Raw genomic sequence first — 13,881 nt, 5'->3', positions numbered from 1 at the left:
TGGCATTTTTTGCCATGAAACAAAACTGTAATAGTGTCTCCCTGACTGGTCAGACACCAATATATCTGTTTAAAAGAGTCTGGCGTAGGCCAGAAAAATATAACTGTGGTTTTGCAGTTCCACGGGTCAAATGTCTGTATTATCATGTTTTTGGCATTTTTTGCCGTAAAAAAAAACTGTAATAGTGTCTCCCTGACTGGTCAAACGCCAATATATCTGTTTAAAAGAGTCTGGTGTACGCCACATAACTATAACTGTGGTTTTGCATTTCCACGGGTCAAATCTCTGTATTATCATGTTTTTGCCATTTTTTGCCGTAAAAAAAAACTGTAATAGTGTCTCCCTCACTGGTCAGACACCAATATATCTGTTTAAAAGAGTCTGGTGTACGCCACATAACTATAACTGTGGTTTTGCAGTTCCACGGGTCAAATCTCTGTATTATCTTGTTTTTGGCATTTTTTGCTGTAAAAAAAAACTGTAATAGTGTCTCCCTGACTGGTCAGACACCAATATATCTGTTTAAAAGAGTCTGGTGTACGCCACATAACTATAACTGTGGTTTTGCAGTTCCACGGGTCAAATCTCTGTATTATCTTGTTTTTGGCATTTTTTGCCATAAAAAAAAAAACTGTAATAGTGTCTCCCTGACTGGTCAGACACCAATATATCTGTTTAAAAGAGTCTGGTGTACGCCACATAACTATAACTGTGGTTTTGCAGTTCCATGGTTCAAATCTCTGTATTATCCAGCTTTTGGCCTGTTTTACGTAAAAAAAAAAAATAGTGTCTCCCTGTCTGTTCAGTCACAAATATATCTGTTTAAAAAATTCTGGTGTAGGCCAGAGAAATAGAACTGTGGTTTTCTTCTTCCACGGTTCTAATCTCCTTTTTATTACCCTTTTTCCATTGATATTGCGAGCGTAAGCTATTTTACTTTATTTACAATGGGCAAGGCGCGTGGCAAGGGACGTGGAACTGGACGTTCTGGTGATGATGCGTGTAGAGGACAGGGCCGTGGCCAAGGTGAAAATGTGCCATAACCAACAGCCACATCTTCTCGCTCCCACTTCTATAGGGAAGCATACTACAATACCAGTATTGCGAACTGATCAGTGTGAACAGGTTATTAATTGGATAGCAGATAATACTTCCAGTTACCTGGGCACCACCACCTCCGGTCTGTCTTCCACGCGGTCAAGTTTTAGCAGCCGTGAGTCTCGACCGCATACTCCTCCTCACCCTGATGCTCCTTCCTCCCACCATGCCGAGTGTCGTCAGACAGCAACTGATCCCACACTTGGACACTCTGAAGAGCTGTTCACTGGTCCATTTCCATATTTGTGCCCCTCGCCTGCTCCGCTTGAAGTGGTAGAAGAGGAGATCCCATGTAGCGATATCCAAATATTTGAACAGCCACGGCCACAGGAAGTCGACGCTGGCAATTTGTCACAAGAGGTGTACGATGACGAAACACAAAGTGAGGAGGAGGATCGTGGTGCGCAAGTGGAAGAGGAGGAGGTGGTGGATGATCTAGTAACTGACCCAACGTGACAGGAGGACATGCAGAGCGAGGCCAGCAGCACACAGGAGGAGGGAGGCAGAGTACCCCAACAGGCAGGAAGAAGCAGTGTGGTGGCCTCACACAGAAGGCGGGCAACAGTTCCCCGTAACACCAGCATGAGGGACGTTGCCAGTACAACCGGTAGGTCTTCCAGAGTCTGGAATTTTTTTAAAGGCTCTGCTGATAACTCCAAAAAGGCCATTTGTACCACCTGCCATGCCAGCATCAGCAGGGGTGACAAAACTACCAGCCTGACCACCTCCAGCATGACAGGCACATGGCAGCAAAGCACCCGACTTTGTGGGCCGAACCCCAGGGTCCATGACCAGTGTCAGCGGGTGTCACCACTGCTTCTTCCACTGTTGTGCATGTAATAGAACCCCCTGTTGTGCGTGCAAGGCAATCCCCTGTCCATACAGCATGCAAAGATGCCCCCTCCTCTCAGTCTTCACTTGTTATGGCAGTTTCTCAAGAAACAACATCAACGTCCACGTCCACGTCCCACCGCAGCGTTCAATTGTCCATATCCCAGAGGAAGAACAGGAGCTGGTATCATGCTCTGTAGACGGTAGTACCTGTACAACTGTCATACCGTCGGTTCAGCGTGGGTGGCCTGAGGACAGGGGGGAGGAGGAGGAGGGGGAGAGCATGGTCAGTCGTCATCTTGGTGAGGACACGGAAGTCTTGCCCGTTACCAGTCTGGCATGCATGGCTGACTTTATGTTACGCTGACTTAACCGTGACCCTCGCGTTGTCAAAATGTTGGGTGACAGTCATTACTGATTGGTGACACTTTTAGACCCCCACTACAAGGAGAACTTTTACTCTCTTATTCCTGAGGTGGAGAGGTCTACAAAAATGGGGCAGTACCAGAAGGCCCTTGCTGCAGAACTGTTAAAAAAATTCCCATCTGAACACGCTAGCGGCAGAGGTCACAGTTCGTTGCCCAACCAAGGTGTACAGGCGAGAGAGACGCAACTCCAATCCAGCAGAGGCAGGGGAACTCTGTCAACGTTCTGGGACAGTTTTCTGAGACCCGCCCAGCTTACAGGCCCTGAGGCGCGGGGTACTCTCACAAGGAGTGGAAAGTTTCAAAAGATGGTGAGGGACTACCTTGCTGACCGTACCAGCATCCTCCGTGATTCCTCTGTGCCTTTTATTTATTGGGTAACCAAGCTGGACACTTGGAATGAACTCGCCAGGGGCGGACCTACCGCCCGTGCAGCCGGTTCATTGAACGGGGTCCCCCGAAGGAGAGGGGGCCCCTCCAGCCTCCAGCAGGGCCGCCATCAGGGCATGACTGCCCTGACTCCAGCATGGGGCCCGGCCGGTCGGGGCCCCCTCGGAGCCCCGTTGGGGCCCCCCTCTTGTGCGTCTCCTCATGGGGCCCCCCCTACAAGACCCCCCGCCGTCACATTACCGGAGATGTCACGGTGCTTAGCATGGGCCCCCGGCCCCATGCTGAGCGCATGGACATCTCCGGTCATGTGATGGTGCCGGCACAATACTTACCCCTCCCCGTGCCTCCGCAGCGTCTTCCGCGTCCTCTGACTGTGACGTCTCAGGTCAGAGGGCGCGGTGATGTCTTTACACCGCGCGCGCTCTCTCCTGAGCTGTCACAGCGGGAAGACGCTTCAGGTAAGAAGTGAGGTGAGTATTTGATTTTTTTTTTTATGTATGGGGTCATGGGGCATTATATGGTGGGGGGAGAGTGGGTGTGACATCCTGCATGGGGCATTATATGGTGGGGGGAGAGTGGGTGTGACATCCTGCATGGGGCATTATATGGGGGGGGGAGTGGGTGTGACATCCTGCATGGGGCATTATATGGGGGGGAGTGGGTGTGACATCCTGCATGGGGCATTATATGGGGGTGGAGAGTGGGTGTGACATCCTGCATGGGGCATTATATGGGGGGGAGTGGGTGTGACATCCTGCATGGGGCATTATATGGGGGGGAGAGTGGGTGTGACATCCTGCATGGGGCATTATATGGGGGGGTGACATCCTGCATGGGGCATTATATGGGGGGGGTGACATCCTGCATGGGGCATTATATGGGGGGGGGGAGTGGGTGTGACTTCCTGCATGGGGCATTATATGGGGGGGTGTGACATCCTGCATGGGGCATTATATGGGGGGGTGACATCCTGCATGGGGCATTATATGGGGGGGTGTGACATCCTGCATGGGGCATTATATGGGGGGGTGACATCATGCATGGGGCATTATATGGGGGGAGAGGTGACATCCTGCATGGGGCATTATAAGGGAGGGGGGTGTGACATACTGCATGGGGCATTATAAGTAGGGGGGGTGACTGCCTGCATGGGGCATTATAACGGAGGGGGTGGTCTGACATACTGCATGGGGCATTGAAAAGGGGGGAAGTGACATCCTGCAAGGGGCATTATATGGGGGGGAGAGGTGACATCCTGCATGGGGTATTTTATGGGGGGTAGAGGTGACATCCTGCATAGGGCATTAAAAGGGGGGTGTCATCCTGCATGGGGCATTATAAGGGGGGAACAGCCTGCATGGAGTGTTACATGGGGGCCAATATTCTGTATGGAGCGTTTTATGGGGGTCAGTATTCTGTATGGAGCGTTATATGGGGGACAGTATTCTGTATGGAGCGTTATATGGGGGACAGTATTCTGTATGGAGCGTTATATGGGGGACAGTATTCTGTATGGAGCATTATATGGGGGTCAGTATTCTGTATGCAGTGTTATATGGGGACCAGTATCCTGTATGGAGCGTTATATGGGGTCCAGTATCCTGTATGGAGCGTTATATGGGGGACAGTATTCTGTATGGAGCGTTATATGGGGGCCAGTATTCTGTATGCAGTGTTATATGGGGACCAGTATCCTGTATGGAGCGTTATATGGGAACCAGTATCCTGTATGGAGCATTATATGGGGACCAGTATCCCTTATGGAGCATTATAAGGGGTCAGAATTAGAGATGAGCGTTGTTCTACTCGAACTGTTCGCCAATCTCAAATTCGAGCTGTTTTGGGCGGTGTTCGAGCCGTTCGGCGAACACGAACAATTTGAGAAAAATTCGGCTGTTCGAGGTTATGTTCGATAACTGTTCGTGCACCAAAATCATAACTGGATTTTTACTCAGTAATGATGAAAATTAATGTTAATACGCAGTTTGAGTGTACAGCGGGGTGGGGGGAGGGGCAGGGGATGGATCTCTGCAGGAACAATGAAGATCTCCATTTTTTTTTCTCTTTCCCGCATTTACAGTGGGGAGGTGCAATCTGTCAGCCTATCAGCAGCGCACACACGGAGCGAAGTGCTTTTTTCAACACAAGCAAGGGCATGTGTCATTGGCAGTGTATGTCACATGTCCTTGCCCTATAAGACCAAGCCATTTTCCCCGTCGCCACCATTTTCTCACTGCTGCAGCTGCGTGTTAGACGGCACCGCTGTTGCTGTGTGCGCTATACCTTGTTAATTTCAAGCCAATTTTCGCACAAATATACAGATAGCTTGGGAGTAGGGAATAGTTGTGATTGCAGTCCTTTTAAGGACTAGGTTACAGCATTTCCTACGACTTTTATCAGGCAGGTCTGTGCTCTTAAATAGATAGGTTGTGGGAGTAAAGACTAATTGTAATTGGAGTCCTTTTCAGGACTAGGTTACATCAGTTCCTATCAGTTTTTGCCAGGCAGGTCTGTGCCAGTGCTGTGCAAGTTTTTTTCACAGCATTTGGCTGAATCTAGCAAAGCTAATCCTTTTTGGCCTATTGCAGAGTGTGTTAGTCAGTGGAGTAGCCTATCTGTGTTGCAAGATATACCACCTGTGTATAGAATACCAATTTTTTTACTGCACCTAGTGAAGTAAAATCTTTTGGGCATAGCATCATTCTATTAGTCCATCTATACTGACCTCCATCAGGTTGCAAACTGAATCTAATTTTTTTCTGCATCTAGCTCTGAAAAAATATTGGGCTTCTAGCTGTGTGTGGGTCTTGTTCTATTAATCCATCTATACTGACCTCCGTCAGGTTGCAAACTGAATATAATTTTGTTTCTGCATCTAGCTCTGAAGAAAATATTGGGCTTCTAGCTGTGTGTGGGTCTTGTTCTATTAATCCATCTATACTGACCTCCATCAGGTTGCAAACTGAATATAATTTTTTTCTGCATCTAGCTCTGAAAAAATATTTGGCCTTCTAGCAGTGTGTGGGACTTGTTCTATTAGTCCACCTATACTGACCTCCATCAGGTTGCAAACTGAATATATTTTTTTCTGCATCTACCTCTGAAAAAATATTGGGCTTCTAGCTGTGGGTGGGACTTGTTGTATTAGTCCATCTATACTGACCTCCATCAGGTTGCAAACTGAATATATTTTTTTCTGCATCTACCTCTGAAAAAATATTGGGCTTCTAGCTGTGTGTGGGTCTTGTTCTATTAATCCATCTATACTGACCTCCATCAGGTTGCAAACTGAATATAATTTTTTTCTGCATCTAGCTCTGAAAAAATATTGGGCTTCTAGCTGTGTGTGGGTCTTGTTCTATTAATCCATCTATACTGACCTCCATCAGGTTGCAAACTGAATATAATTTTTTTCTGCATCTAGCTCTGAAAAAATATTGGGCTTCTAGCTGTGTGTGGGTCTTGTTCTATTAATCCATCTATACTGACCTCCATCAGGTTGCAAACTGAATATATATTTTTTCTGCATCTAGCTCTGAAAAAATATTGGGCTTCTAGCTGTGTGTGGGTCTTGTTCTATTAATCCATCTATACTGACCTCCATCAGGTTGCAAACTGAATATAATTTTTTTCTGCATCTAGCTCTGAAAAAATATTTGGCCTTCTAGCAGTGTGTGGGACTTGTTCTATTAGTCCACCTATACTGACCTCCATCAGGTTGCAAACTGAATATATTTTTTTCTGCATCTACCTCTGAAAAAATATTGGGCTTCTAGCTGTGTGTGGGTCTTGTTCTATTAATCCATCTATACTGACCTCCATCAGGTTGCAAACTGAATATAATTTTTTTCTGCATCTAGCTCTGAAAAAATATTTGGCCTTCTAGCAGTGTGTGGGACTTGTTCTATTAGTCCACCTATACTGACCTCCATCAGGTTGCAAACTGAATATATTTTTTTCTGCATCTACCTCTGAAAAAATATTGGGCTTCTAGCTGTGTGTGGGACTTGTTGTATTAGTCCATCTATACTGACCTCCATCAGGTTGCAAACTGAATATATTTTTTTCTGCATCTACCTCTGAAAAAAGATTGGGCTTCTAGCTGTGTGTGGGTCTTGTTCTATTAATCCATCTATACTGACCTCCATCAGGTTGCAAACTGAATATAATTTTTTTCTGCATCTAGCTCTGAAAAAATATTGGGCTTCTAGCTGTGTGTGGGTCTTGTTCTATTAATCCATCTATACTGACCTCCATCAGGTTGCAAACTGAATATAATTTTTTTCTGCATCTAGCTCTGAAAAAATATTGGGCTTCTAGCTGTGTGTGGGTCTTGTTCTATTAATCCATCTATACTGACCTCCATCAGGTTGCAAACTGAATATAATTTTTTTCTGCATCTAGCTCTGAAAAAATATTGGGCTTCTAGCTGTGTGTGGGACTTGTTGTATTAGTCCATCTATACTGACCTCCATCAGGTTGCAAACTGAATATATTTTTTTCTGCATCTACCTCTGAAAAAATATTGGGCTTCTAGCTGTGTGTGGGTCTTGTCCTATTAATCCATCTATACTGACTTCCATCAGGTTGCAAACTGAATATAATTTTTTTCTGCATCTAGCTCTGAAAAAATATTGGGCTTCTAGCTGTGTGTGGGTCTTGTTCTATTAATCCATCTATACTGACCTCCATCAGGTTGCAAACTGAATATAATTTTTTTCTGCATCTAGCTCTGAAAAAATATTTGGCCTTCTAGCAGTGTGTGGGACTTGTTCTATTAGTCCACCTATACTGACCTCCATCAGGTTGCAAACTGAATATATTTTTTTCTGCATCTACCTCTGAAAAAATATTGGGCTTCTAGCTGTGTGTGGGACTTGTTGTATTAGTCCATCTATACTGACCTCCATCAGGTTGCAAACTGAATATATTTTTTTCTGCATCTACCTCTGAAAAAATATTGGGCTTCTAGCTGTGTGTGGGTCTTGTTCTATTAATCCATCTATACTGACCTCCATCAGGTTGCAAACTGAATATAATTTTTTTCTGCATCTAGCTCTGAAAAAATATTGGGCTTCTAGCTGTGTGTGGGTCTTGTTCTATTAATCCATCTATACTGACCTCCATCAGGTTGCAAACTGAATATAATTTTTTTCTGCATCTAGCTCTGAAAAAATATTTGGCCTTCTAGCAGTGTGTGGGACTTGTTCTATTAGTCCACCTATACTGACCTCCATCAGGTTGCAAACTGAATATATTTTTTTCTGCATCTACCTCTGAAAAAATATTGGGCTTCTAGCTGTGTGTGGGACTTGTTGTATTAGTCCATCTATACTGACCTCCATCAGGTTGCAAATTGAATATAATTTTTTTCTGCATCTAACCCAGCCAATCGTTTTGGCCTAATACCACAGTTTGGCCACTCAGCTCTGCTCGGTTACCATCCATTGTTTTTTTGTGCAAACAACTCCAGAGTTGTGAATTAGTTAACCACCAAAATGAGTGGAAAAAGGCCTGCTGCTGGTGGAAAGGGGAATAGGCGTGTTGGGAAGGGGAAAAAAGGTTGTGTCCGTGGGGTAGGTGTTAAAGCAACAGTAACATCTGCAGAAGAAAGACCATCTTCCAGCCAAACTAAAATGTCTACTTCTTTTAGCGGACAATGTGATAAGATCCCTTTCTTACGGCCACGCCAATCGCTACAAATTCCAGATGAGGCACAAAAACAGCAGGTGCTTCAACGGATATCAAGTGCTCCTTTAAGTGGGCTCTCCTCCACATCAACTTCAACATCACAAATACTCCAGTCCTCAAATGTGTCACCCAAATCGCACTTGCTTCCTCACAGCTCCCAAATCTCCAGCTGCCCGTCTGAGTATGAGGTAGAACAGATGGTTGAGTCTGCAGAGCTGTTTACTCATACTATAGCCTGGGAATCAGAGGTCGACTCCAGCGCTTCTGTGAATCCAGACGAGGAAATGATCTGCACTGATGCCCAGAATCTTTATGAGTCGGATCCAGGACCAGACGCAGAAGGTTCTGACCATAATGTAGACCCTCATTCCCAAACTGTAACTCCTGTTGGTGGAGACAATGAGGAAGACGATGATAAGACTCAAATACCTGATTGGAGCGACAACTTTAGTTTTTTGTCAGGGCAGGAACAGGTTGGCTCTGAGGACGACGGGTGTGATAACACACAGGGTGATGATGATGAGGTTGGAGATCCCACTTACTGTCAACCCACAGTCAGCCAAGAGATGAGGTCAGCAGAGGAGGTGGAGGAAGATGCTAGTGACGACGAGGTCAGGTTGCGCCTTCCTGGACAGAGACGTAGTACTGGAAGCACGTCAACAACTGCATCCTCAAACACAACTCTGCCTCTCACCACAAGTCATGGTGGCTCTTCAGGTCGCATGGGTGCTAAGCCTTGCATAGCCTGGGCATTTTTTCAGATCGATAAAGATGACCCAACTCGTGTTATCTGTAACATTTGTCAGCAAAAGCTAAGTAGAGGCCAAAAAATACATAGTTTGAGTACTTCATGCATGAACCGGCACATGGACATGAAGCATAAGTTGCAGTGGGAAGCTCAGTGTGCTACAATGCGGCCTAGCCGGCCGGGCCAACCACCGTCTGCCATATCTTGTGCATCTGCGGCCTCTTCATCCTCTGTGACTGGGGGGACAGCAGTCACACCTGTTTTGGGGCGCAGACCTGCCACCTCTTTACCCGCAACAGCCAGCGTGATTGGCAGGTCATCATTTTCTTTGGAGGTGGGAACACCAGCTGGTGTTGAGCGCTGTCCGACATCGATAGCACCACCTTTGGATCAAGGCAACCTAACATGTCCGCCTGCATCTTCCTCACAGACCGGCAGTTTGCCGGGGACACCCTTATCAACCCCGTCTAAGCACAATAGCCAGCCCTCGGTCCCTCAGATGTGGACAAGTAAAAGACCATTTCCTCCTAGCCATGAGAAAGCTAAGAGGTTGAATTTCACCATCTGCAAGCTCTTGGCTACAGAAATGCTGCCTTTCCGCCTGGTGGACACAGAGGATTTTCGAGACCTTATGTCCGTCGCAGTGCCCCAGTACCAGATGCCCAGTCGGCACTGCTTCTCAAAGAAAGGTGTGCCTGCGCTCCACCAGCATGTCGCACACAACATCACCGCTTCTTTGAGAAACTCTGTGTGTGACAGGGTGCATTTCACCACAGACACTTGGACGAGTAGGCATGGACAGGGGCGTTACATGTCGCTGACTGGGCACTGGGTAACTATGGTGACAGCAGGACAAGGGGCTGCTGTCCAAGTCTTGCCGTCCCCACGAGTTTTGCGTCAATCCTCTTTATGTCAAAGTTCCTCCACTGCTTCTGCCTCCTCAACCTCCTCTCGGTCTTCCACCTGCACCCAAAGCCTGTCTGGTCATGCCACAAGCTTTCTAACTGCGCAGAAGGGATCCTGCACACCTCCTTACTATGCTGGCAGTAGGGCTCAACGTCATCAGGCGGTTTTTACATTGAAATGTCTGGGAAATGTGAGTCACACAGCTGAGGAGTTGTGGTCAGCTCTGGAGAACCAATTTCATGAATGGTTGTCTCCACTGGACCTGAAACCAGGGAAGGCCGTGTGCGACAATGCTGCAAACCTGGGTGCGGCCCTTCGCCGGGGCAATGTCACACACGTGCCTTGTATGGCTCACGTGTTGAACCTGGTTGTCCAGCAATTTTTAGCCCACTATCCCAGACTAGATGGCCTTCTGCAGAGGGCACGGTCGCTGTGTGCTCACTTCCGCCGTTCGCATCCCGCAGCTCAGCGACTTACATCTCTACAGAAGTCGTTGGGCCTGCCACTTCACCGGCTAAAATGCGATGTGCCTACCCGGTGGAATTCAACTCTGCACATGTTGCAGCGACTGTGGCAGCACCGACAAGCCCTGGTGCAATACGTTCTGACGTATAGCCTGGGCCAACGAGATTCAGAGGTGGGGCAAATCACGCTGGAGGAGTGGTCTCAGATCAGGGACCTATGCACCCTTCTGCACAGTTTTGAAATGGCGACGAAGATGTTTAGTGCTGACGATGCCATTATCAGCATGACTATTCCGGTGATTTACATGCTGGAGCACATGTTAAACAGAATTCGGAGTCAGGTGGTGGCACAAGAGGAGGTGGAGGAAGTAGAGGAGGAGGAGTTGTATGCGGAAGGGCTAACATCTGCAAGGTCCAGACGGTCGGCAGCACCAAGGCGGCAGGCATGTGAGGGTGGGGGAGATGGTTTTACCAGGGCGCATGGTAGCAGCCAAACTAGTGAGGAAGGTGCAGGAGCCCAGGAAGAAGTGGAGGACGAACTGATGGAAGACTCATCAGATGAGGGAGATCTTGATCACATTTCTGTTGTGCGAGGTTGGGGGGAGAGGACAGAGGAAGGAAGCATGATTGTTACCTCGCCACCAACACAACAGGGACTTGGTGCTCCTGGATGCGCAACACACATGAGTGCCTTCTTGCTGCACTACCTGCAACATGACCCTCGAATTGTGAGAATTAGAAATAATCCTGACTACTGGGTTGCCACACTGTTAGATCCCCGGTACAAAAGTAAATTTTCAGAAATTATTCCTGCCATAGAAAGGGATGCACGCATGCAGGAGTATCAGCAGAGACTGTTGCAGAATCTTACATGTGCTTTTCCACAAAATACCAGTGGTGCACGTAGTGAATCTCACAGTTCCAACTTGCCAACCGTGGGACCGTCAAGTGTTCAGCACTCAAACCGTAACAGAACCACAGTATCTGCTGGTAACATCAATTTTGCGGAATCATTTCACCACTTTTTTAGCCCATCCTTTGCAAGGCCACAGGAGACAAGAAGTCTGACACATAGTCAACGCCTAGAGACGATGGTACAGGAGTATCTCCAAGTAAACATTGAAGCCACGACTGTGTCACTGGACCCTTGCTCTTTTTGGGCTTCCAATCTGGATAAATGGCCGGAGCTAGCCACTTACGCCTTGGAGATCTTGTCATGCCCCGCAGCCAGCGTTCTGTCTGAACGTGTGTTCAGCGCTGCTGGTGGTGTGCTGACAGATAAGCGCACGCGGCTTTCCACTGATAATGTAGACAGATTCACGTTCATAAAGATGAACAAATCATGGATCCGAAACGACTTTTCTACCCCTGTGTCATCCTGGGGAGAGTAAAAGCTTGATGATTGGTTAAAATCACCCTACCAACCGTTTTAAGCTTTCAAATTACTAATCATGTTTATCTGTATCTTGACTGGAAAATAATTTGGGCTTTGTAGCAGTGTGCAGCACTGATCCTATTAGGCCATCTATACTAAAGCTTCACCAGATTTAAAATTAAAAATAATTTTTAGCTGCATCTAGCCCGGAAAATAATTTTGGGGCTCCGAGATGCGCAAGACACATAAGTGCCTTCTTGCTGCACTACCTGCAGCATGACCCTCATATTGTCATAATTCGAAGTAATCATGACTACTGGGTTGCCACACTCTTAGATCCCCCAAACTTTTCGATCAACCTTTTCATTTTAATAAAGACCAAAAAAATGGTCATTTTTGAAATTATAAGCATTAGCAGGTTGTTAGAAACTGAAATCAAACAGTTTTCAACTCAAAACTTTATTCTAGGTGATGTTACATTTTCACATAGGACCCCTTGTTCGAAAGGAGCTTCTGAACTCTCTCGTCCATTGAATTTGTCAGGTTTTGGATGGTTTCTGCTTCAATTGTTTTGCATGAGGACAGAATACCCTCCCAGAGCTGTTGCTTAGATGTGAACTGCCTCCCGCCATCATAGACACTCCTTTTAATGATGCTCCAAAGGTTCTGAATGGGGTAGAGGTCAGGGGAGCATGGGGGTCACACCATAAGTTTGTCCCCTTTTATGCCCATATCAGCCAGAGATGCAGATGTTTTATGTGCAGCATGAGATGGTGCATTATCATGCAGAAAAATGATCTTGCTGTGAAATACACGGTTCTTCTTCTTGAACCATGGCAGGAAGTGCTGTTTGAGAAAATCCACATACATTATGGAGTTCATCTTTAGCGCCTTCAGGGATCCTAAAGGGGCCGACAATCTCTCTCCCCATGATTCCAGCCCAAAACATTACTCCACCTCCTCCTTGTTGGCGCTGTAGCCGTGTTTGCGTGGGGTGTCCATCAACCAGCCATCCTCCACTCCATCCATCTGGACCATCGAGCGCTGCACGGCACTCATCCGTGAACAAAACTGTTTTGAAATCAGTCTTCATGTAATGTTTGGCCCACTGGAGCCGTTTCTGCTTGTGTGAAGTGGATAGAGGAGGTCGACAGGATGGCGTATGCACAGCTGCAAACCTCTGAAGGACCCTGCATCTTGTTGTTCGGGGGACGTTGGAGGCACAAGCAGCTTCAAAAACTTGTCTGCTGCTATGACAAGGCTTTTTGGCCGCTGCTCTTTCAACCTGACGTAATTGCCTGTAGGAAAGAGTCCTCAATTTGCCCTTATCAGCACGCACACGTGTGTACTGTGAATCAGCTACATACTTCTTGATTGCCAAGACACTTCATCCTGATCATCGCACAATGTTGATTGTAGTCATGCCTTGACCTAAACACTCCACAATTTGTTGCTTCTCAGCAGCCGACACATCCTTTTTCTTTCCCATTTTGGCAGAAAATGTAGGCTGCTTAATAATGTGAGAGAGCCTTCTTAAGTAGTCTTGCCTTTCATTGGACACACCTGCCAAACTAATTAGCACAGGTGTCTGCAATTGCTTACAGTGATATAAAGAGCCCTGACACACATCACCATCATTGAGTTTAACTGACAAACAAACAAATTCTTCCCTTATCACTCCTAAACACTTTTTGCATAATAAATTGGAACGCAGTGTACATGTGCTTTTCCACAAAACACCAGCGGTTCACGTAGTGAATCTTACAGTTCTAACTTGCCAACCGTGGTCTGTATGGAGTTGTTCAATAAAGGGCCCAAAATTAAGATAACATAGATGGGAGAGGTCTCTATGAATAGGAATTCCTAAGTATTTGATACCCTGTGAGGGACAGGCAAAGGGAAAGTTGGACTGGATTGAATCCTATATGGATTTGGGGAGGGAGACATCGAGGG

The sequence above is a fragment of the Phyllobates terribilis genome, unplaced genomic scaffold (assembly GCF_046119375.1).
Source record: "Phyllobates terribilis strain yellow unplaced genomic scaffold, ASM4611937v1 Scaffold_12__6_contigs__length_324123572, whole genome shotgun sequence".
NCBI classification, from domain to species: Eukaryota; Metazoa; Chordata; class Amphibia; order Anura; family Dendrobatidae; genus Phyllobates; species Phyllobates terribilis.
The sequence above is the reverse complement of the archived record's forward strand: the minus strand, read 5'-3'. Positions refer to the sequence as shown.